General features: G+C 37.6%; 1 long non-coding RNA gene across 1 annotated transcript in view; it reads left to right on the top strand.

The window, feature by feature from the left end:
• Positions 1 to 25,577, top strand: part of LOC134806523 (uncharacterized) — a 496,946-nt gene continuing 471,369 nt past the window's right edge. Inside the window, exon 1 of the long non-coding RNA XR_010146541.1 lies at positions 1 to 16. This is a non-coding gene — a long non-coding RNA (uncharacterized LOC134806523). The remainder of the gene's footprint in view (positions 17 to 25,577) is intronic.

The raw sequence follows: 25,577 nt of genomic DNA on the forward strand, positions 1-25,577 counted from the left end.
TATTTGTTAGCCTGTTGTGTCCCACTGCTGGGCAAAGGCCTCCCTCTCTTTCTTCCACGCGTCTCGTTCTATGGCAATATTAGGCCAATCTTTCCGAAAGACGTCGAGATCGTGCCGCCACCTCCTTCTAGGTCTGCCGTGCCGCCGCACTATGTTTGGTGTCCACTCGGTAGTTTTCTTGGCCCACAAGTCGTTTGGCATACGGCAGATGTGTCCGGCCCAGTCCCATTTAAGCTTGGTGGCTGTCAGGGCTACGTCGGCTACTTTGGTTTTGGAGCGCAAGATGGAATTTCTGATTCTGTCAGTCAATTTGACACCTAGAATACTGCGCTCCATCGCTCTCTGGCAAACCTTGAGGGAAAGCTTTTGAGCATTAGTCAAAGACCAAGTCTGAGCGCCGTAGGTGAGGATCGGAAGAATACACATATCCATGAGTTTGCGTTTCAGCGATATAGGAAGGTCTCCATGTATTCTTTCATGGACCAATAGCTCTTCCAGGCATTTTCGGTACGTCTTGCGACCTCCTTGTCTTGTCGTGCCTGGAAAGAGACTATTTGGCCCAAGTAAATGTACTCATGGACATATTCAATTCCTCCGCCGTCTACTTGAATCCTACGTTTGGCGCTGTTTGTCATTAGTTTGGTCTTTGACATGTTCATTTGCAGTCCGATCTCAAGGCTTACCGTGCTCAGTTGTTGGAGCATGCTTTCGAGTTCTGTAGCCGACGCTGAGAAAAGGACGATGTTATTATATTAATTGGTTAATTTTGAAATATTATAATATTAAAAGAAGATATATTATGTCTAATCGATTCATGTGAATTTCATTACTGTTTTTTGCATAATATTCACTAGAGTCTGTGTGGAAAGAGAAGAGTCGTAAAATGTATTGGGTCCCATACATTTCACGACTCTTAAATTCTCTTTCCGCACAGACTCTATCAAGACGATTTTACGTTGCATGTAGGGATAGGGACCGTGCGCGTTGGAGGGTGTGCCATCTTGTGGTCTAAATCTGAAACATATGTACACATGTACATTGCCAAAGAAAGTGCTACCATCTACCGTTCTCGGTGGTACGTTTCCTTGTGCATTGTAGGTTCTGCCATCTTTTGGGCTGCATCGGAAGCATAAACGTCACATTTACGGCCATTTACGCCTCGTGCCAAAAATCTGACGGCTCCTATGCTGCCCCCTATAGTTCATGCACGGGGCCTATAATGATACTATTGGCTGAGGTGCCCTATTGATATTCCGAAAAAAAATACGCCGATTTTTGTTTCGCCGACAACGATTCGCAGACGGGTTGTTTGGCAGAGTAACGATTCGCCGAATCTCGTTACGCATAATAGTCGTTTGCGAGAGTAGTCAATAAGCAGAACATTGATACGCATATTTACTATTCGTAGAATAATCATTTAGTAACTGTCATAATTACCCGAGAAACCATTGGTCGAAACACAATAGGTCGAATGTTCATTTGGCATTAATATTGAATGTTCGTTTTTTTAGCATTAGAAAAAAGGTAAACAATCTTGACGTGTCTTTTAATTGAAAAACTCTTTTTAAAAATAAGTCATGGCAAACATGTAACTTTCACGAATCTAATACGATCATTTATATTCTTCTGCTTTCATAAGTAATACTTAGTTACTGATTTTTAAAAAGCGTTTTTCAATTAAAAGATATGTCAACGTCGCTTACCTTCTCTCTAATGCTAAAAAAAATTATAAAATAAGGTGAGATTTCAATTATTGATGAAGTGCACCTGATGATGATGATTGTTGATGATAATGATGATGATTTTTTTAAAGTAGTATGTTTAGCGATTACTCCAACACCCATGGTCCGATTTGAGTTATTCTTTTTTTGTTTGAAAAAAGTTACCTGCGAGGTATTCCCATATTTCCCATAATAATTTTAGTTCTGATCTGATCGGAACCCCTAAATTTTTAAAGGCATTAAGATTTCGGTATTTTCTAAAGTAACTCAAGCATTTCCTCCTGAAATCCACCAATTTCATGAAGTGCAACTGTAGCCTTACCACGAGTTTGACACTACATATTCGCTAACTTCTTCGTAACTTTATATACATATACTTAACGCATTTACTTAAAAAATGATAATATTTTATTTCATTCTTTTGTTTCGAAAATAACGACTTATATGTAAAATGTGAAACGTTATTCGACTAAACATTGCTTAAACGAAACAATTACTCTGCCAAATGGAAATCGTCCCATAATAGTTCTGCGAATTTACACAGAAGCAAACTGAACGGTATGTTAACCAAGAGTCTACGTAACGTTAGTTGACCAGAAGTTACATTGACAAATAAATGACTCTGCGAAACGATGTTCGGCGAATCGTTGTCGGCGAATCGATGATCTGCTAAAAGTTTATCGGAGAATCATTAGGTACCCATTGGCTGAGGAAATAGGATACAGATATCTGTCAATTCATTTTAATATTGACGCAAGGAAGTTTGTGGTGACTCCGTCAATTAAAGTCTTATTCCGATCGCGGCAAGATAATAATGGATTCCTGCTTCTGCTTGAAATAAAACATTAAAGTATTTACTTGCTCATTCAGTAGGTGAAACTTTATTAAGCCCACCAAAGGAGAAGCCCCATCAATCTTGGGCAGCCACAAAGGATCTCAGCAGAGAATTATGACTCTTTAGGCTCGGATCACACGGAGCAGTGCGACGTTGCGCGATTAAGCGGTTTGAAACTTGGATTGTGTCAAAATCGCGAACTCTTCACGAGCACACCCTAAAAGGCGGCAAGCAATTCACGGCGAAGCATGGTGAACATGTAAAAAGCTCGGTGACGTCGCCGTGGCCCGTGTCGTTGTGCAAATGTTGCATCGACGCCGCGCGAACGATGCGTCACCGCTGCAAAGACGCCAGCACTCAAGTGACGCTATTAAAATATGTAACACGATAAAGGTTCCGCGGGAGCGTTTTCGAACGAGCGAGCGAAGCGAAGTGAAGTTCTTACATTCGACTTTGAACACACGGCTGGCTAGGGGCACGTCCCGGCATTTCGATGTTTTTAAGCTGAACTATCAGAGGATAGTTTGATACTCGATAACTTAAGTAAAAATGTTCTAATTTAAATGAAATTAGGTGAACGTATAGTTGAGGGCATTATATTTTAGTAAATTTTGAGCTGGCTCGAACAAGAGGTTATTGAGCTAGAAGAGCTGAAAGTGCTAAAAAGCTATTTGTGAGGGGTCTTGCTATTCTGGTCATTTGAATTGCAAGAAAGTATGGTCGAGTTTGGTATCAGATGAAAGTACTCGGTTTACACATTTATTATTTTAGGTTGTATTGTAGGAACAATTGCTTCATAAGTCAGAAACGCGCATGTGACACCCTTAATATATAAACATCCATAGACTACGAAAACCGCTTAGCGTTACTTGTTAGTCTCCATACGCTACGGTGGCTAAAATCGAGAAAAAACTGTTTAAAAATTTAATTTAGCAAGGAGCAAGTACCAAGGCCTCATGAGTTACGAGAAGGTGTCGTTGACCGGTTACATATCAGAATACCGAAAACTGATTTACCTAATGTTGAATCACCTATGCTTGATTCACCTATTTTTAAATTACCTATCGATCATTTTACCTAAACATTGACTGACCTAAGTTTATAATACCTAAGCTCAAATAACCTAATGGACGAAACACCTAATGCACGATATACCTAATGCACGTTTTACCTACTGCACGTTTCACCTAAAGCTATTATACTTAATGCATGAATCACCTATAGCTGATATACCTAATGGACGATACACCTAAAGCTGATATACCTAATGAACGATGTACCTAAACTTGATTTACCTAATGGACGAAATACCTAAAACTGTTAAACCTATCGCACGAAAAACCTAAAGTTGATATACTTCCTGAACGAATTACCTAATTTCGATATGCCTAATGCACGGAATACCTAAAGTCTATATACCTAGTACAAAATTCATATCATTTTGCCGAATGATCAAGTGGCAACTCCACCCAATAAATCGTATGATTTCCCAACCTTACAGTAGAAACTGTTTGTTTGGATAACAATTTAAAAATACACTTTTTGAAACGCTACTTTTTAGGTAGTAGAATGATTTCGTTAGTCTAATACAAAATTAGTTATGTTATCTTATCTTATCAAAAAACTAAATTTTTGTAAGTTAACATCATGACGATGAATAAAAGTCGGTTTTGGCACTGTTTGGTCGTAGTTAACCTAACACGCTCCTCCTCGCTTTGCTCGTCATCGCACCTATCTCGACTTCTTGTATGTCTACTACTACTAAACAATAATTATATTTTTGATTTTAGGTACATATTTCGTTCATTAAGTGCATCGACTTCAGGTATTTCGTGCATTAGGTGTATCAAATTTAGGTATTTCGTTCATTAGGTATGTTAACTTTAGGTAATGCGATCATTAGGTATACCGACTTTAGGTAATTCGTGCAGTAGGTATGTTAACTTTAGGCAATTCGATCATTAGGTATACCGAGTTTAGGTATTTCGTGCATTAGGTATACCAACATTAGGTGTTTCGTGTATTAGGTATATTAGCTTTAGGTATTTCGAGTATTAGGTGTTTCAACTTTAGGTAAATCGAGCATAGGTATTCTGAGCTTAGGTAAACCAATTGTAGGTGAAACGTGCAATAGGTAATTCATTCATTAGGTGTTATGAGCTTAGGTTAACTGATCAATAGGTATTTTAAAAAATAGGTGAAACGAGCATAGGTGATTCAACATTAGGTAAATAGATTTTCGGTATTCTGATATGTAACCCTCGCGTATCATATTAGCTGTATACTTTTGGTTTGGTTTGTTTGTATGATTCTACTAGTTTAAAGACTTTAAAGTATTATTTTTGTTGACTTGTAGAAAAAGTATTGTATACAATACTTAGTGATGTAGTCAAGCTTTTCAGTCTCGTGACTACTTGGGCAACTCAGCAAGCTTCGTTGCCTGAACATGGTGCTCGACTGAAGAGCTCTCTATTGTATCACGAATTGTATGAAATACTATTTTTTATATAAAGATTTTTTTTTAATGATGAAAATTTTGGATTCCAAGATGGCGGCCATGCACTATGTCATAAAAGTCGTCATGGATGTCGTTTTATAGGTTTTAGGGGGCGCAGATTTTGAAAATGTTGACCATTTTGGAATCCAAAATAGCGGCCATGCAGTATGTCATAAAAGTCTTCATGGATGTCGTTTTATAGGTTTTAGGGAGCGCAGATTTCGAAAATGAAGACCATTTTGGAATCCAAAATGGCGACCATGCAGTATGGCATAAAATTCGTCATTGATGTCATTTTATAAGTTTTAGTGGGCGCAGATTTCGAAAATGATGACCATTTTGGAATCCAAAATGGCGGCCATGCTGTATGTCGTAAAATTCGTCATGCATATCGTTTTATAGGTCATCGTCATCGTTTTCGAAATCTGCACACCTGTTTCAAATAAGGTATAGATGCATCCTAGTAAGTCAAGAACATCTATATCTACTATCGAAATGTACTTTTGATAGTAAATAGTAGCTTACGAAATGTAATCTGAAAGGAATCAAGTAATGCATTCCTGTAATGAGGAATCGACATTGATTCCAATTACTAGTAATTGTAACATTTGAAAAATTTATTCCTGATTCCTCAAATGGAATTGTAGTTAGTAATTCGGTATTGTTAGATTACAAAGTAATCTGGGAATCGGTAATCAGATTGCAAAATAATTTCAAGTAATCGTGGAATTCGGAATCAATTACGAAATGCCCATCTCTAAGACTGCATTCAATTGATCTTTTTGGCAAACCGCGAGTTCTCAGTTCTGGGCGAACTACTTGTAATATGTAAAAGCGGCGCGCTTCGCTCACGCCCCGCCCGGAAAACGCGCCTGTGTGACGAAGACTTAAAGGATGACTCACGCTAGACCGGGCCGGGGCCGAACCGGAGCTTCCAGCGCTTCGTTTTCTATGGAATGCATCACGTGATTACCGATCAGCCGTCATAGAATATGACGTGTCAGACGCCTCAGCCGGGTCTAGCCTATCCTGTTAGTCCTGTTACTCCTGTTACACAAACATTCGATCGCGCTTCGCCGCGCTTTAGCACTCCGTGTGTTCTGTGCTCAATACATGCTCGCTACTATGTAGAAGGTTTTTATTATTGCCTACTCGCATTTAATGACCTCAACGTGATTAGACAGTGCCTCTCTATGGCTTTATTTAGTACATAAATCTCGGCTGAATATGGCGAAGGCAATAACAATAAGAATGTCTAGGCGTTATCGATGTTAATAAACGTAGATGTAGGCAACTGAAAGTTAATGCTATAGGGATGTAATTACCTACGTATATTTTACGGTCCATGTACGTATTTTTAAATTAACTAAAATACCCAAGAGATTTTCTTTCTTTAGTAATATATTAGAACTAGTACATTTGTGAGATTGTACTATAGTTTGGAGCGATCTTTTCAGTGAACGAGCATGCACAACTCTAAAGTTTAATATTTAAACTTTACAGTACATAAGCAAGCGCTACATTAATGAAAAATTGATATTTTTTAAGTTTTGGATGTACCAAAGCTCGTTTAATATATATAAAAGAATACTAATATAACACAGAAACATTGACACTGCCTTTAGTGCCTTTTGCCCAAAATCTGTACGTAAAAGGAAGGAAAGTTAGTAAGTAAAAAAGAGTTACTAACGTATACATAATACACATGAGTCTCATGTGTCTTATGTATAATAGGTATATGTTAGTATACAATCCATCGGACGAATTTATAAATTTAAGCCAATAGGTTCTTATAATATATTCACTTAGCTTCTTCCCGCAACTTCTGCGTTAAATGATACAATCCGTGATAAAAACTATCAAATGTCCTTCCTCTGGACTCAAACTATTTATCTTCATAAGTACTAAATTTCAACTAAATCGGTTCAGCGTAGCGGTTTAAGCGTGAAGATATAACAGATGGATAGTAGTTATTACTGCATAAATTATTTATGATTCATTGTGGGACATACTGAAACATAAGGTAACATAATCTAACAATGTGCTGGCCAGAAAGATCTAGACAGAAAAATGTCAAGTTAGAAAGCTTTTATGGTACTTCTCAGCAGAAAAATGCTCTCAACATTTGATAGTCATAGTTTTGCAGCAATTAAAACTATTTTTGCCCGTAGAGCAAGATTTATTAATGTCATTAAGTATAATCAGAGTGGAACAAGACAATGTTAAGTCCCGATGCTGGGCAATCTCCGACCAAGATAAAGTTTGATGACCAGGGATGTTATTTATTTGTTTAGTAATTTATATAAGGTTAGTTACTGTTTTATTGGCCGTATTAAATCAAGCCCCAATAAGGCAGCCATTCATGTTTATTTTTACGAAGTTTGTGCTTGGTATGTCCAATAAATTATTAACTTGGTCACTTTTATCACGAGGCTACGGTAACATTTATCGAACGTCTATACATAACATGGATCTGCTACATTACCTACCGGTACTCATTATTATAGTTTTACTCGCTCATTTTAAATTTAAAAGACTCGTTCGTTTTGAGTGTATATTCGTTCTCAAGTAGTATAAGTAGTAGGTAGCCGCATTACTACATATCATATGAATTGGTAAAATAAACTAGCTATAATAGAAAACTACTATATCTGTGATATATATAGCTTTTTATTAGGCTTTTAAAGCGGTAGGTACAACTGTTTGGTAGGGAGGTGGGTAGGTCCGTTCGTTCATAACAATTGAGTCGATATTCCAAGGCTGGATCTGAATTACTAGGGCTATCTTAGGAATATCTGAATTACTAGGGTTGCGTGGTGGAGAAGGAATCCTATACCTTAAACTAAACTACACGATTTTTTTTTTAATTTGAGTAACTTTCTACAGGCACCACTTTCAACAAAATAAGCGATGTCTGTCTGAAAAATAATTCAATGATCCCTAATCCAACTCATTAAAGTATGCAATATTTTAAAAACAAATTACCTATTCATCGGTTCACACCAGCAAACTTAACTGTCGAAAGTGGTCATGTCCATGCAAATCTCGTCACGGCACAAAGTGGTCCAACTCACTCAGCCTTTATTGATTGACAAGCGCAGACTTCGATTAAATTCTCGCGACTCGGTCCAAAGCATTAGCTTTACACCAGTTCCCTAAGATAATTATGTCAAAGAATACCTTTAGGTACCTACCTTTCGAATCATTAATGGGATAAATAATTTAAATTACGAACCAGTAATGGCTGCCGTCACGCCAAGTTGAGTGCTGTGTTCAGATTGGTAGAAAGAATGAATTAAAAATTAAACAACACAAAACACAAGTGAGTTTTAAAAAGTAAAAATGTAAAAAATGTGTTTGTGGTATTTATACTTTATATATGAACTAGGGCACCCCTATCAAAAGTAGTACATATGTGACAATTATATTAAGTTATAATTTAAATATCATTGCTAGATATAAAATAAACTAAATTCCATGTCAGAATAAGGGCAGTCATGCTCATGTCTTAGAAAGGTATAAATCTTCTAAAAGTTTTTATTGAACCCCAAAATTTGATCATGAGGAACCATTCACGTGTAATTGGGCTGTGAACCTCGTAAAATATGAGTTCTGCCTCGAGAAGGGTTTATACGGTTTATAGAGAACATAAACACTTTATTGTGTTTTTGTCCGGATTCCATCATGCACCGTGTATGTTTAAAGTCCTAATTAACCAGTCAATGTTAGTAATTAATTAAATGGATTAAAAGTAATTATCGTTTTCAATAATGCTTTTGCAAAGTTTCCGTATAAGAAACACTGAATATTGATAACATAAAATATTAGTCGTTTATTTTAGATATTGAATTCTTCTGGAGTATTATGTTAGGAGGTTTTGTAGGATCTAATTAATTTCGGGAGCACACTCTGTCGGTCTAAATTTTTGTACGTTACAATTTCTCATGTAAGAATCACTTCAGTCCATCATAATGGCAGGCGGTTTGTTATGTTATGTCTATGTATGTATCATAATTATACATAGACATAAATAGATCTATCACACCAAGAAAATATCTTTACAATTGAATTACTTACGTTTATATATTTATCTCTTAGCTATGTTGTAACAACAAGACGGTCTTCAAATTGGATGCGGATCGACTCTTCGCTCCGGTGTGCAAGGGAGACAACGCTAATACGTGCATAGCCCTGTCTCGCTCACACACCGGAGCAGCGTGCGGATCGCCTCAGCTATAACGCCACTTTTAATAGAGGCGCCTCGCTGACATTTACGATGTCTACCATGGGTTATAATTACAAAATACTAAAGTTTTAAAGAAGTTTGGTAACACGGCTATTTCCTTCCTGTTTACAAATTACAAGATACCTACAAGCTAGAATATAATATATGCGGAAACGTTAAAACTTCAAGTTAATTATCAAATATTGATTTTTATCACTTTAATTGCTTATTAGATTAGCTAAATTATGTTCTGTGCTTAAAACAAACTGTAGATTAATAATTTAATGTGGAAGTTATTCAACGAATACTTACAAATAACATAAATTAACAATTTTCTAAGTATTTCGTTAGGTATTCCCACCTATTAGATATGTAACAATTTATTAGCAATACATATCAAAATATTTAACAAGAAAGTTACCTAGAAATTTGTTCCCTAGTGATAAATGTGTTGACTACTTCAATGTAGGTAGGTATGAAAAGCACCTGTTATTTTGTACTATAGTAGTATAGCAAGTCAGTCTTATTCAATATCCCAAAATTTGCTTAAAGGTGACTCTATCATTATATTAATTAGTACCTAAACAATTTTGTGTTTACGATCGGCAGTTTGAACAGTGATCTCGTTAAGAATAAGATGTAGATATATTTTATCTCGTACCGCGAATCATCAAAGAAGTTTTGGCAATAAAATTGTTTCTAACTAATTATCATTGAAATTACCTGACACATAACAATTAAAAGTTAATTCACTTTAGACAAATTATTTCAGAACAAAACAGTCAATAAATAGCAGAGTAAATTAATATATTTGCATCAAAAATGTACTGTGTAAATTAGATAGCATTAATCGTATATTTGTTTAATATAAATAAATATTATTATACAATTTTCGCTCATACAATTTTATTAAAGCTAATATAACGACACGTCACACGCCGCACCTTCATGTTAAACCACTACAGATGTAAAACAGGCAAATTAAATATACTATAGAATATAGTAAACCTATTAGAAACCGTACCACTAATATACTTATATACTTACTCTTTGCCGTACCATGAGTCACATACAGTGTCAAAAGTGTCATAATAATATACGCTAAAGTCTACGTAATTTACTTTCTATACATCTCGCTCGTACTCGTATATTAGTGCGAGCGAGATGTATAGAAAGTAAATTACGTTCTCGACGGCGTTTATGTCAGTGAGAAACTGATGGTAACCGTACAGGTGGCCACACTGGTACCTATATTCTTGTACATTATATTTAATTTACCTACCAATATGCAGTTACTCGAGTCAGTCGAGTCGAAGCAAGACAGAAATAAACACGTAGGTAACAAAAAACATTACCCTTCGTTCCTGTTTGTCGAGTAAAAATACTAAAAATGTTAAAAGATTTGTTTTCTCCACAGATTTACACTCTACAGATTTTTGTCCATTCCTAAGAGATGCGTCTCCAGCCGTTTCGGCACATGCTAATTAGTCGATAACACTCCGAATCACTTTATTTAATTTTCTTGCACAATTAGCAACAGGGTACTTACGCGGTGGCGACAAATAGCTTTAATGACTACTTTATATTCTCAATATTTTTATTGCGATCACCAAAATTAAGACAAAATTAAAATACCTTCTTTAATTGTTATTGGCCGTCGCTAATGCATTGCATTGAATTTTCATAATCAAAACATAGGTATTATATTATGTAAGCAATAATTATAATAAATAGGTTATATACCTTTAGACTTTATTTTAGTGAGTTAACTCGCTTGTATTTGTAAATGAGTCTGGGCTAGTTATTATTATTTATTAACAATTTTGACTCTCCTATAGAAAACATTGACATCTGATCAGCCAAAAAGTATAAAACTGTCAATTTTATTTTCCCGAATTCGTGTCTGGTCTCATAGTAAAAGTGCTCAGTACTTATGACCTACATATTTAATTTACCTCGCGAGATTTGGCTAAGGGTTGAAAAGAAAACCCTAATATCATAAAAAATGGCTCATATATAAAATAATATAGTCTACGTGTCCTTGGGGACCCGGAGCACATTGTATATTTAGGGAGCTGGCGAAGCGTCTTACTGATGCTACGGGTGACCAGAGGGCTGGGTACTTCCTTGCTCAGCGAATTGGCATTGCCATTCAGCGCGGCAATGCCACCAGCCTTCTGGGCACCCTACCATCCGGCGCCGAGCTAGCTCCCATTTTTTATTTGTAAATATGTGTTTATAGTTGTTAGAGTTTAGTGTTAGTTTTAATTTTAATGTTTAGTTTAATTATTTTGTCTACGTGTCCTATATTTCGCGGTAAGTACATATACTATTATTTAATAGTAGTAGTACATAGTAGGTATGTAATGTAATAGTACCTATACATAGATAATTCTATAGAGTTGAGGTACTACCTAACGTACTTCGTACCGCTAGTCAATGAATGTTATAATTTACTGAAAATCGTTTTCTAGTTTATAGGGGCGCTATAACCTAGAAAACGATTTTCATGGCGATTTTACGACAAAGCACATCTTGGAATAAAAAATAGTCATAATTGAATCTGCACTCCGAATTCCTAGAAAACTATAACCATAATGACATTTCAACCATAATATCAATTTACAAAATAAATATATTTTGAATTTTGAATTTACAAAATATTTCATCACGATAAATTACCTGCGAGATAGCCATCAGTTTTTCATTTTTTTTTTGCGATTTTCCTTTATTTTATCGGGACAAAAACCCAAAATCATTAAAATCCGTTCAGTTGTTCTTGAGTTATAAACGGTGTAACTACACGGGTCGGGTGACTTTGTTTTACATTCTTGTCTCTAAATATGATCAGGAATACGATATTAAAATTATTCGGTTTCTTCATGTTACACCGTGTATAAGTATATAAATGTATAAGAATATAGGAAGGTACTTAAATAAAATATCCTCAAAGCATCTTCATTTATTAGTTACTATTTTGAAAGTTAAGGATTAAGAGGTTATTACAAAACGTATTTGAAACAGTTTCTTGTTCATTCAAACGAGCACATGACAGTGGAAAGCTGTTACGCTTCTGTTGTTATATAAAGCATAACTGCAATTCACGCCATGAACAAAAGTGTGAGACTGCGCCACCAAATCTGCCATTGAAAATTTAGTGAACGGGTACTTTAGGTGAGGTTCATTTAAGCATAAAATTACCTACATTGTCTTCTTCACTTTGTTGAGTGGCAATGAACTGCACTTTGACATAAAATCGGTTTAGAAGTTATAAATCTATTTCATTACCTTAATAAACAACGAGGCGCTGTTGCGATAGGCGAGTCATCATTTTCATGGCCTGTCTTTAAGGGATAAGCCTTTATTAATTTGGGAAAAAGCAATTTTTTTAGCGATTCTTTTGGGTAGGTACGGAAAAAACAAACGAATACAACTAAGTCTGTGTATTACAAAATAAAACTATAGAAATGTATTATATCGCAAATAATAAATTTGTTATACGCGATATAATTCGTTTCCATAGTTTTCATGAGTAAAAAGCGATCTTTTAGTGATTTAGCTTTTGTTATAAGTGCATTCGTTTTCATACTGTTAAGAGCTAATTAGGCTAGACTGGTTAGAGGCTAATTTCTTATTAAAATATTTACACCCACCAAAACCGGTCTGAATGTAGTTTTCAGGAGTATTGTATCACGAATGTTTAATCTTTAGAGTACAGAAAAAAACAAACGAATACACCACAAATTTGGACTAGTGTTATTATGGAATTACAAACGGAAGGTGGTAAGTAAGTACCGTAAAATGGGGTGAGTTGGGTGAAATTTGACTTTCAAACCTCGATAAAATTTTATTTTTACATGTGAAAACTGAATGGTGTATATAATAAGTGGTTCGGACGTTTGTATTTTAGTTTGTATTTTATTTTGGGTAGTTCCATTTCATAACTTTGACGATAAAGAGGAAAACCCACCTCACCCCGTAGTGCCTTGTAGTTGGGGTGAGAGGGTTTTTCATACAAAGGTTGTTGAAGATTGTTCGATTTTTTTTATTATGCGTATTACTATAGCCCCATTTTAAATTGGAATACATTATTTTTGTAACAGTAGCCTTAAAATCTCTTCTCACCCCCCTCTCAAACCTTCTCTCCCCATTCATAACCCGACTCTCCCCGCGAAACCTACTCACCCCGTTTTACGGTAGGTACTTAACAAAGTGGCAAGGCGCTAATTTCTAAAATTACAGTGGTCTTGGGTAAGATGCACAAAAGCCAGATAACGAATAAATTAGACGTTAAATTGTTAACAATCGCTAACAAGGTGAAAATAATTATGCGAACGAGAAAACTTATTTTATGAGCGTAATCCTTTATATTCTGGGTTACAGTTGTCAATCACATGCGGTTAAGTTCACATTTTGGTGGTTGAAATAATAGCCCTCGTTATCTTTAACAAAGACTTGGGATATATGTAAATTTGAGAAAGGACCGACAAAAAACCCAGGCTCATGCGTGTAACAGGTGTGTTCCTGATTTCTAATAGCAGGATTCGGATCATAATTGTGATGAATCTTATACTAAATTTTACTTTTTAATGGTCGTTGGCTGTCAGGTCACCGCAAACTTTCGATTTTACCCTTTGAATAATAAAATTGTATTATTTTTATTTCGGATAGCTACCTGATCTTTATTGGGTCTACAATTATAGGTCGAACAGAAGTTTCACTCGGTTGTATTTGGTTTCACTTACCTTAAATGGTTATTACTACCAATAGGTAACTAAAAGAGCGGCCAAGTGCGTGTCAAGCCACGCATAATGGAGGTTTCCGTTTCCGTACAACGTATCCGATATGAAAAAGCCATAGTTTAGAGTTTGTTGCCTGTCCCACATTGGGATATCCTCCTCCAATTGAGGGGGGACTTAAATCTTCTCGAGGCAGAGGTGTAGGGTTGGAGCCGGTGTAGCTTTATTTGAAACGCGAATAAGTGCATTGTAATATGCCTACTTGAATAATAAACTATTATCTTTATCTTTATCATACAACCAAACGGGCGTACCTTCGCGGCACTTACTTACTTCCTTATAATAAAAAGGCAAGTTTTTTGCAAGAAACTCATAAATGGCTCAACCGATCATGAAATTCTGAATCACAAATTGGAACTATTTTTTTATCAATTTGACCAGTACCGTAAATTTGCGCACCAAACCCAGCAGTCTCAAAACCAGTATTATTGCAATATTTAATATCAATGAGATATAATAGGCGTGCGTTATTATCAGTAGCTCCTGAGATGCGCGGCGTGGGCGCCGGTCCACGCAGATTTATGGAGCAGGGAACCACTTCGCGCCTGCGTCGCAGGGCCCTTTTTAATGGGCATTTAAATGTACCATGATTAAATCAAAAATGTATTTGTTACGTTTGTTCGTCCTCTCTAGAACACGCGCTACATAAGTGCGGGCGCGACTATCTGTTATTGATGTTGAATTGGTATTATATTGCCATTGAATTTTCGTTTCAGTCTTGAGAGTATTGAGACTCAGATCGGCGCTCAGGCTGTGTGAGAGATTCGCGTTTCAAAAACGAAAGGACTCGCTAATATTCCTTGTTAATATAAGCTCTTTTAGCCCCCTAAGTTTTGGATTGAGTTATACATATATTATTATTGGGTACACTAATACTGGACAGTATTAACGTGCTTAAGAATAGATTACCTACGAGGATATAAAACCAGATAATGCTGTAGGTTAGGTACTTGTTGATTGATTATTATGACCCTTATATGGTTACGATACTTACGATGTGGCCTGTAAAAGTTAAATTTAATTTTAAACTTACTTCTCAGCTATTTATATAATTTATATGTAAGTATGTATTCATATTGGGTTAGTAGCATGGGGTCTATTTCGCAATTCGTCTATGGAGCTGTCCGTCTAATTCTCGAATGGTCTACTTCGCATTTTCGACTAAAATATCAGTTCGTCTAAGCATCTGGTCTACTTTTTTTTGAGTAGCAAATCGTCTAAGTTTCATGTTGCCTATTTAGCAACTGGTCTAATTGGTAATTTTGTTATATCCATCTGTCTGTGTCTCTGTAAGTCACAGCCGTTGTACTCGGAACATATAAAATTTTACATCAATTTGTACTGACATAACATTTATTGGGACTGCCAGCAAAAGCACCTGACATTTACTCGTACAACCGGATTGACTAATGTATTGACTAATTTTGAGGCATTTATATATGGTCGCTATATAAAAAAATCCATTTAACAAAAGTAACAGTCTCATCTCCCAAATGAGCAAAATATTGTTAATCAAATAAGTTTTCTTTTGACATGTCGGGTACTCGGACGTTTACCTTAATATGGATATAACATTTTATATGTTCCGAGTACAACGGCTGTGACACAGACGGATATAACGAAATTACCAATTAGACCAGTTGGCAACTTGCTACTTAAACGATTTGCTACTCAAAAAAAAGTAGACCAGATGCTTTTTAGACGATCTGATATTTTAGACGAAATGCGAAGTAGACCATTCGCGAATTAGACGGGCAGCTGCATAGACGAATTGCGAAATAGACCCCATGCTACTAACCCTTCATAATATGATTATTATTATTCATTGCATCACTAATCTTGTCATAAGCCCGTTATGGTTCATAATCATGCTTGAAATATCCATACAATTTAATTAGAACAATTTTCTTCACTTACAATACATTTCATAAATTTTTGGGCACAAGAAAATCCCAGAATAATAGTCACCATTACTTTATTCGAAAAAATAGGTAAGTACCTTGTGTTCTTCTGAGATCATCATAAAATTTAATTATCTGCTGCAACATCTCTGTAAATGAATCGTTTTGTATCATCTATCTAATTTAGATGTCAAATTCGAGGCACGAATCTTAGATTTTACACATCAATGAATATCTGCTGTAAAATAATCATTAAATCATGCGATCGTTACGCTGATTGCCACATTGTCGAGTGCCGTCGCCGCGCTTTCATGCCACGTAACACGCAGCCAGGGCTATAACCGCGAAAATCGAAGTTCGCAAATTGCGGGCATCTTTCTCTGTCACTCTAATTACGCCTTCATTGGAGTAAAAGAGAAAGATCGGATTTCGTTTTTAGCGGTAGCCCCCCAGTATCCAAGTGAAGAGAAATGCTACAATCATATTTCATTCACCAGATAGCCGCTATGATTTATTCGCCATGCCGCAATTACACTATTTGTGCGTGTCCGAGTATCAACTCGACCACTTTACTCTATGTGATTTTATTATCACATCTTAAAGTGAATATATTATACTTCAATAAGTGCTTTTAGTTGTACCGTGAGTTTGAGTGTGCTGTTAGGAATCATACTTATCCAAAAAAACAAATAAAAAAAAAAAAAAAAAGGATCATGTGAATCTTATACCTTTAAACGAGCAATCCTTGTATATTTATTTATTTATATGTAGGTATATTTCGGGGATCTCGGAAACGGCTCTAACGATTTCGATGAAATTTGCTAAATTGGGGTTTTTGGCGGCGATAACTCGATCTAGGTATAGGTCTTATCTCTGGGAAAACGCGCATTTTTGAGTTTTTATATGTTTTCCGAGCAAAGCTCGGTCTTCCAGATATTAAAGGTTTAATAAGAAAATTAGCCTTTATATCCCTTTTGGGTATGCCCACAGGAAAGATCTGAACATAGTTTTCAGTTTGACCCACCTACACCTTTGTAAAATAATATTATGCAAAAAAGAATAAATCCCCAAAAAATTCACAGATTTCGTGCCTCACACGACTATCGAGCACATTGGAAATGAATCTACGGAATTCGAAAAAATATTGTAGCTGAGCGTCGAGAAAGTCTGGATAAGGAAAAAGTTACAAAATAAAACTACAACGTTGAATGATAATTATTTTATTCTTAGACTAACACAAGTATCCTGGACATAACGCATGTGAACAAACAAATTGCAAAATTTCCACACGCGTATCCAAGTTTGAATAATTGTCGCCGTGGCGCATAAGTATAGGTACATATTTCATTTTTCGATGAATAAGCAGGATATATTAATGTTCAAAGTACAAGAAAATTATTACACGGCAAATCCGTAGTCAACTCGAGAAGTGGTGATCGGCAGCGGCCCATTTGCTGCAAGATATGAAATTTTCTTGACAGCAGTTTGACGCGACGAGAGATGACCAAAACAGCGTGTGCCTATGTTGCACCAAACCTGAGTTCCGCTAGGTACAACCAGGGTTCAGCATCAGCTCTATCTTGGGTACTACTCTCCTAAGTGCTCATCGAGACGAGTCCGATGACCAAAACAGCGTGTGTTTATGTTGTATTAAACCCGAGCTCCACTAGGTACTGCCAGGGTTCAGCATCAGCTATCTGCTAGCAGCCGCCAGCAACATGCTGAGGTGAGACCATTTCGTGGCACTTTTTCTTTTTTATGTTTCTCTGTATAAGTTTTTCCTCCCTCTCCCTCTCCCTCTCCCTCTCCCTCTCCCTCTCCCTCTCCCTCTCCCTCTCCCTCTCCCTCTCCCTCTCCCTCTCCCTCTCCCTCTCCCTCTCCCTCTCCCTCTCCCTCTCCCTCTCCCTCTCCCTCTCCCTCTCCCTCTCCCTCTCCCTCTCCCTCTCCCTCTCCCTCTCCCTCTCCCTCTCCCTCTCCCTCTCCCTCTCCCTCTCCCTCTCCCTCTCCCTCTCCCTCTCCCTCTCCCTCTCCCTCTCCCTCTCCCTCTCCCTCTCCCTCTCCCTCTCCCTCTCCCTCTCCCTCTCCCTCTCCCTCTCCCTCTCCCTCTCCCTCTCCCTCTCCCTCTCCCTCTCCCTCTCCCTCTCCCTCTCCCTCTCCCTCTCCCTCTCCCTCTCCCTCTCCCTCTCCCTCTCCCTCTCCCTCTCCCTCTCCCTCTCCCTCTCCCTCTCCCTCTCCCTCTCCCTCTCCCTCTCCCTCTCCCTCTCCCTCTCCCTCTCCCTCTCCCTCTCCCTCTCCCTCTCCCTCTCCCTCTCCCTCTCCCTCTCCCTCTCCCTCTCCCTCTCCCTCTCCCTCTCCCTCTCCCTCTCCCTCTCCCTCTCCCTCTCCCTCTCCCTCTCCCTCTCCCTCTCCCTCTCCCTCTCCCTCTCCCTCTCCCTCTCCCTCTCCCTCTCCCTCTCCCTCTCCCTCTCCCTCTCCCTCTCCCGGTTTTGAAAGCCCACGCAGTGCAAGTGTTATTCTGCCGTCATAATCCCGATAATTCACAACAACACCGATAACGAACTCTGCGAAACATGAAGTCATAAATGTCCTGTGAAAAATGTCGTTCTGACTTTTTGGCTATTTTAAGGTTAGGTTACAGGGCAAACCCTTAACCCGATCGTCTTTGTTTTAGGCTCAAATTGTAGCTGACTAAATTCTCCAGAGCCGTTTTTCTCAAATTTTTGATATCATTCTTCGTTTCCAAATTATCGAGCACCAAAATCAAAAATTCGGAAAAAATTGAATTTTATTTTCACTATTTCAACCATAACTTTTTTTGTTTTTGACTTTCTCGAATAATTATTTTTGCACCTTACAGCTCTCGTGATTATGCGTCTTTTGAGCCTATTTTTTAATATCATATCTTCACAACTTTCCGAGATATAAGGGGATCGCACTTTTTCGTGAAATCGGACCGTATACTGGAGCGAACGAAAAGACATTTCCAATGTCAAAAATTATGCGTATTAAAGACGAATAGATTCTCGATTCCGATCAGATCACAAAGCTTACGTTCTTGTATTGAGTCGTCGCGATTCGACAATGACCTCTGTGTGACGGTTCCCATCGCGGCCGTGTGCGGTCCGTATGTCGCGCGGCTGATCGATGGTTACGGCTCCATTCAGGGCTGTCATTCTTACTGATCACGGGCAACCGTTCGCCTCAGTCAAAGTATTGACTGCCTAATAAGTTGCTCTCAAGTAGCAGTCAGTATAACGTTGTATACCTTGCTACGAAAAAGAAATGAAAATATTTATTTTCAGGCAACTATTGGCCCATAGATAAATACCTTAAAACTAGCATACATATTATTATAAAGTATATCCTGAAACTAAAAACACACAATTATGGCTGCGACGCAGTTCGCAACCCCGCAGTGTCAGGGAGCCGGCCGCGGAACCGCCGGAACTTGACACTCTTCGGCCAAAACTCCTTGGTGAAGGTCGCTAGATGTTCAGTCGGCTCGATCAGCACAAAAGCAAAGCTTTGTATCACATTCGGTGCGGCAGCGCAAAACCTAAACTTACCGCCAGTGCGTTACGAGTCGTATACTTCTCGTATTGAGAAAGCCAAATTTGCGGCACGATCTATATTTTCCCGTACCATGTCCTGACTTTAAAGGTCTCTACAGACCTGGAATGTTATCGATTTGAACAAAAAGTCATTCTAATCAATAGGCTATATCCTTGTACAGCTGCCGTCGCCCGCGGATCTGTATAAAATTACAAAAGATATAGGCATTTTTCAAGACCCTTAATTTTACGGGAATATACTTCCCTTGCCGCACAGGCCGTATATAACACTAGTGATGGGATACTAATGAATCGATAACGACTTTTATAATCGACAAAATATTTATTATCGTCATCGTGTCTGTACGTGTTCAAAACAAATATTATTCATCCTCATATAATTATAAAAGGGATCGGACTTTTAGAGTAGGTAATATTAATTTCTAACAAGTAGAAACGTCTACGAACGATGCTATTAAGCTTAGAATAAATTTAAAAGTGGACAAATTACTGTCTATATAGTAAATTCCTGAGTTTAGAGTAGGTAATTTTCAATATAGATGTCATAGTCTTGAATTGTCGCATTAATAAAATGTCGTATCGACGCGGAAACGTGGACAATGCGCAGCACGATGACCAATCTGAGCGCTGCGTACCCCGCCTTTCGGTGCGGTACGGGGTGATGGAGTACGGGCAAATAGTACCCGTGTCGCGCTAAAGAAAAAAAAATACCTTTCAGTGCGTTACGCAAAAATACATCCCGTACATTTTTTCTTTTGAAATAGAATATACTTGAAGTAAGGATATCGGGAGTATAGTCATCTTTTTCTTACTCACACGAGAACATAGAAAAACCACCGCCGCACCGGGGGTAAGACAAGCGCAGATAGCTGCCGCACCGGCGGAAAGTCAAATACGGCCAAGTGCTTCCCGTAACGCAGCGAATGTGGTATACAACTATACATTTAGGAAACAAATCACATTATTTTATATTATGGTTTTATGGGAACATACACGATGCGAGGGCTCGATATTAACACGTTCACTGTCCCCATACAAAATGAAATGACAAAGTCACACGTCCAAGTGTGCTTCCACTTTGAAGTTGCGAGCCCGTAGAAGCAGGGACTCCTGAAAAAAGCTTCATGGCCGGTAACATTGGGGGCACCCATAGAGGGAACGTGGTAAGAGAGGCGGTGCGTTTAGATAAGGAAGAGGTGAATAGTTGATAAAAGTTATAAGGTACGCAGTACGTACTTACTATACCTGCAGAATAGGTACTGTACTTTAATATACCTGTAAAATATTTATACCATCAAAAAAAAAAGGAAAACCCCTAAAAGACGTAACACGTAAAAAACTGCAAGTCTTGCAGCTAAAAAAGTTGTAATGGTGTTAACCAATTAGGTTACAATTTATGAAAAAGTGGACAGATGCTCCCACAGAATAAACCTATTATGTACAACACTTACAACGTTTAATGACCGCGAAGATTTTAGTTTTTAGTGATACACATAACGGACAAATTCGTAGACGGAATAATATATGATTTACCAAATGTTTCCACAATCCCATTTCGCTCTCTATAAATAGAGATATTTATCTTCCCTCCAGAGTTGGACAAGTTCACTGTACGTATGTGTACTTTAACAATATTATGTCCCGCATAACTAGTGTAATACTTAAGTAGTACGAGGTATGAAATATTAACATTCCGCGAAAATAAATAGGCCTTTAACTTAATTTTGCAGTTCAAGCGTATTAAGCGAATGTTCGTTAGGCTGTGCCAATAGCCGTCCAGGAGCGGAACTTTGAGAATAATGGAACGGGAATGGTTTTTAGATGAAGACATCATGGGACCTAGCCAAATGATATTTTAAATATTTGGTGAAACTTAGGTATGGACGTTTAATATTTAATCATTCATGCCCAGGACTTTTTATTAACTCTGTGTATATTTGGGGTAGATTTCTTTAGTATGGTACAAAGCTGAATTATGTTCAAAAATTTTAAAACCAGCCTCGTAAAAATAATTTCAATGAGTTCGTTGTTATGTATTTTTTTACAATTTTTTGCTTTGTTTCTGAAGAGGCTAATCTTATTCATGTCCGTGGAGCTTTTATTAAGAGGAGTCTAATGCGTAACTGTTAATTCCAACAAATAAGAGCCAACAGGTGTGTAGATTTTTATGAATGATAGAAATTGATCAAAACCGTCCATCCACGTAGCATCCCTTTTCGTTCCGTCTGTGTCGTTCACCGTGTCGTTACATGTTCCATCGCCGCACAAAAAAGCCCTTTCAAATGTAAATCAGCACGAACCGACAAAGCAAATTGTCACAAATAAACACTGATACGTTTGGGTTTTTTGTGAACTCCTGCTCGGTAAAGGGTCAGACTGAACCAATCAATCTGGGATAAAAATGTCCTTTTATTGTTTTTTTCTGCCCTATTTTTAACTGCCTGCGAAAGATGCAACTCTGAACTTTTGATTGTTATCTGCGTTATCGTCTTTGGGATTGATTACGGACAGGTAGGGTGCCTTGTGCAAGTGTATCACTATTTTAAATGTCTAAAGTAGCCCGGTTTTTATATTTTTGACACGGTGAGCCATTTTTCTCACGGTTTTTGAGGTGACAGGTGAGGTGTGGAGTTAATTTAAACAAAGTCTGGTACGTTATCGTTAACAGAGTTTAATCCAAATTATGTTTTACAGTAGGTACCTAAAGTACCTAAATATACCTATGTAGGTAAGTACATTTGCATCCCACAACCCCATCAGGAGCTGAAGTTCAGACCTACATTTCGGCTTCATTGTGGTTAAAAACAGTCTACTTTGTTATACCGATCTAATATGCTATTGATTAGGTACGATATTAACAGGAGGTATTTTAAGAAATTTAATTAAATATCTAAGTGGGTCTGCTGAATATAATGTACCTACTAAGTATGAAACTAAAAGGTTTCTAGCTTTACTAAACTACACAATGTGTCCAGATTACTACATAAAAATGTAGCCAGTAATTTCTATCAGTCAATAAAACAAGAAGAAAGTGATTGAAAAACGTTAGTCCAAATATTGATTTAACCCTCTCCGCGACGGAAGCAGGTGCCTGCGCACGCGTCGCTCACCGGTGATCCTTTAACTATGAAATTAAATGATAATCACGTCTTTTTTCATATTTATATAAAGGGTTTTTAAAGTACATTCGGACTGTGAAGCAGGGGTACTCAACATTGTAGGTAAATTTAAGGTTAACAGAAAAGCGTACTAAACAGTTTGTTTGGGATTTGCGAGTAAACTGAAACTGACACATTTATATTAGCATAGCATTAGTAGATATTCTTCTCAGTCGTGCACTCTTGCCAGGGTGGTCGTGGCTGTTTTGGATGACGCACATGGCTGGTCTTCATATTTTCATTCTTCATTCATTAGTAGGTAGGTATACAGAAGTAAAAAAATGAAGAATGTTCACTGCTGGGTAAAACTAGGCCAACTAGCGGTCGTTTGCAAATTTTGCAATATTAGTATCAAGTAAGGGACTTTTTTTCGCTAAATAAGGATGAACAATATTGTAGGACCTCAAACACACGACTAGTATATTTAGTAGAATAGCATAAAAAAGATGCAATGGGTTGGTGGCATGTATTTGAATGAAAAGGGAGATTTTACCTTCGATATTAAGTATATTTATTTATGTTTAAGTATTTACAAAGAATTAGAATAACACAGCATTTGACACGACCTATCAATAAAATCTGAAGATCTCTAAAATCAATTTGTTTTTAAGACAATTTTGTTTTTATAATACAAAAGAAGAATAAAGCCTCCAAAGAGTCTGCAACAGGAAAATTGAACTATCATGATACATAGTTTTGGAAAAAACAGAGCAGAGAAAAATGACCGATTTCTTTAAAAAGTTGACGATCTCTTCTAACGCCACAATCACTCATTTTAACGGTTCTGGAGGGCGCGTCACGGCTCCGATGCTACGCTAGATACGTAAGCCTTTCGGGCAGATGCGTGCTACAATTAGAGCGTATCAAAACATTAGTGTGGGACACTGGGGTCTTCGAGCTATCCTTTTTTTGTAAGTGGCCAGAGGCTTCTGTCAGCTTAGGTCGTGGTTGCGGTAAAATTTCAATAGCATTATTTTGCAAGCAGTCATTGACGAAGTTGTAGTTGGTATCCCTAAGTACCTGTACATTTGCATTCTCTTATTGTCTTGGTTTGTTTAATAATATTGTTTCCGTTCTACGACATTACCAATTGAACCAAATTAGAAGTATGTGGACGTCTGGCTGTAAACCTTCTAACAGCAAGGTACAGTTTTACATATTCCCGTGGAGTTAGAGGTTTACGCAAATTTTTGGAAAAGACTAAGGCTTCCTTTTGATCCAGCCGGGAAAGCACCTACATCCTACATACCTTCATATACCTACCTACCTACGAGAAAATATGAGGAATGAATGCGGATTCCGTGATGGCCGAGAAGAAAGTAGGAAATATGTAGCACATAACTTTGTATAAGTACTCGTACCTACTAAGGATGTGTCATTAACAGTTCTGCAATCATTGAAAATTTATTTGAATCTAAACTTACAAATACCAACAACATGCTACGGAAAAATATCTAAATTATGATATCGATTAACCAATAATATTTCTTTTATCCCCAATAAAAAAATCATAACCGCCGGGAAAAATAATACGCGACTACCGGTAGCCGGTATCTGGGCCGAAGGATATAAACAATTATGTACGGTCTGTAATTTACTTGCCAGTGCGACAACCGGACAACGTACTATAAAATATGAATGGGATTTCTTTTTCGCCTTAGGTATATTTTGTGCTTTCTGTTATAATCTGACAAAAAAGAGTAGAAATTAAAAGTGGCAACTGTAGTGTCTTCCCTTTCAAATCAATCTAAGACAATGGGATGACACTACATGCAGTATTGCCACTTTTTAATTTCTTCTTTTTTTGTCGGATTATACGTCACAAAACTTACATAAAGTGGTTTAATCTCAACAATAAATCTAAACTACGTTCTAATTTTTGATTCCTTTACCATAAAGCATAATATTATAAACAGACATCGTAAATTTTATAGCATTTTCGGTGCAGTGGAGTGGTGTTAACGGAATTGGTATAAACAATTTCAACCCTAATGATTAATTAGCGTTAATTACGTTAATTTAGGTACCATTTCAGTTGGAATTATCTATACTTAACAATTCCGTTAACACCACTCCGCTGCACCAAAAATGCTATAAAATGTATGATTTCTGATTATAACATATGAAATACATAGGATATTTTCGTCCTCATGGTAAAAATCGCTATCATTTGCCTAAAATCTCCAGTAATGGCATAATTTGTCAAGTAAAGCAGTATGCATACGAATTCGCGTCACCCGAGGGCGGTTCTTAAGCACACGTGCTACACATCCTGATAATGAGACTGATGGCACCCTATTTGTCGAAGGTTACTGATAACCTGATAAGTATACTTTATTACAATATCGTGACTGCTTACAGGACCCCTATCCGACAAGCGACGTATCGTGTTGATCTCCCGTTGATGTGGGAAAAATCATAAGTTCTCGAATATACGCACAATGTCAAAATTTGACATTAGCAATCCACAGTTAGGTGACAACCAATGCGTAGGAGAGTGGCGTCACTGCGTAGGTGTAAATGTTGCTGGGTGCAGGCAAGGGAGCACTGCTGACCACCCTAATTTTATTTCTTCCCATTTAATCAAATAGTGTATGGAGAATTTAAAGCAAAACAATCAAAAAATCAAAACCAACACCGCGCAAGCGGCGAAGCGACCCGTCAGGGTAGAAGAATGTGAGGGCGGGAGATCAGCTGGTGGACCCCCGACCGTAGCACGGGAGGGGGGGAAACCAGAGGATGGACCCCCAAACATTGAAGAGGGTGGAACTCTGAGCTCCGACGAGGAGACCAGAGGAGCACGACGAGAAGCTAGGGAGGGTACTCCAGATGTCCTACAACTGGGGGGCCTCACGCTGCAGGAAGAGGA

The sequence above is a fragment of the Cydia splendana genome, chromosome 3 (assembly GCF_910591565.1).
Source record: "Cydia splendana chromosome 3, ilCydSple1.2, whole genome shotgun sequence".
NCBI classification, from domain to species: Eukaryota; Metazoa; Arthropoda; class Insecta; order Lepidoptera; family Tortricidae; genus Cydia; species Cydia splendana.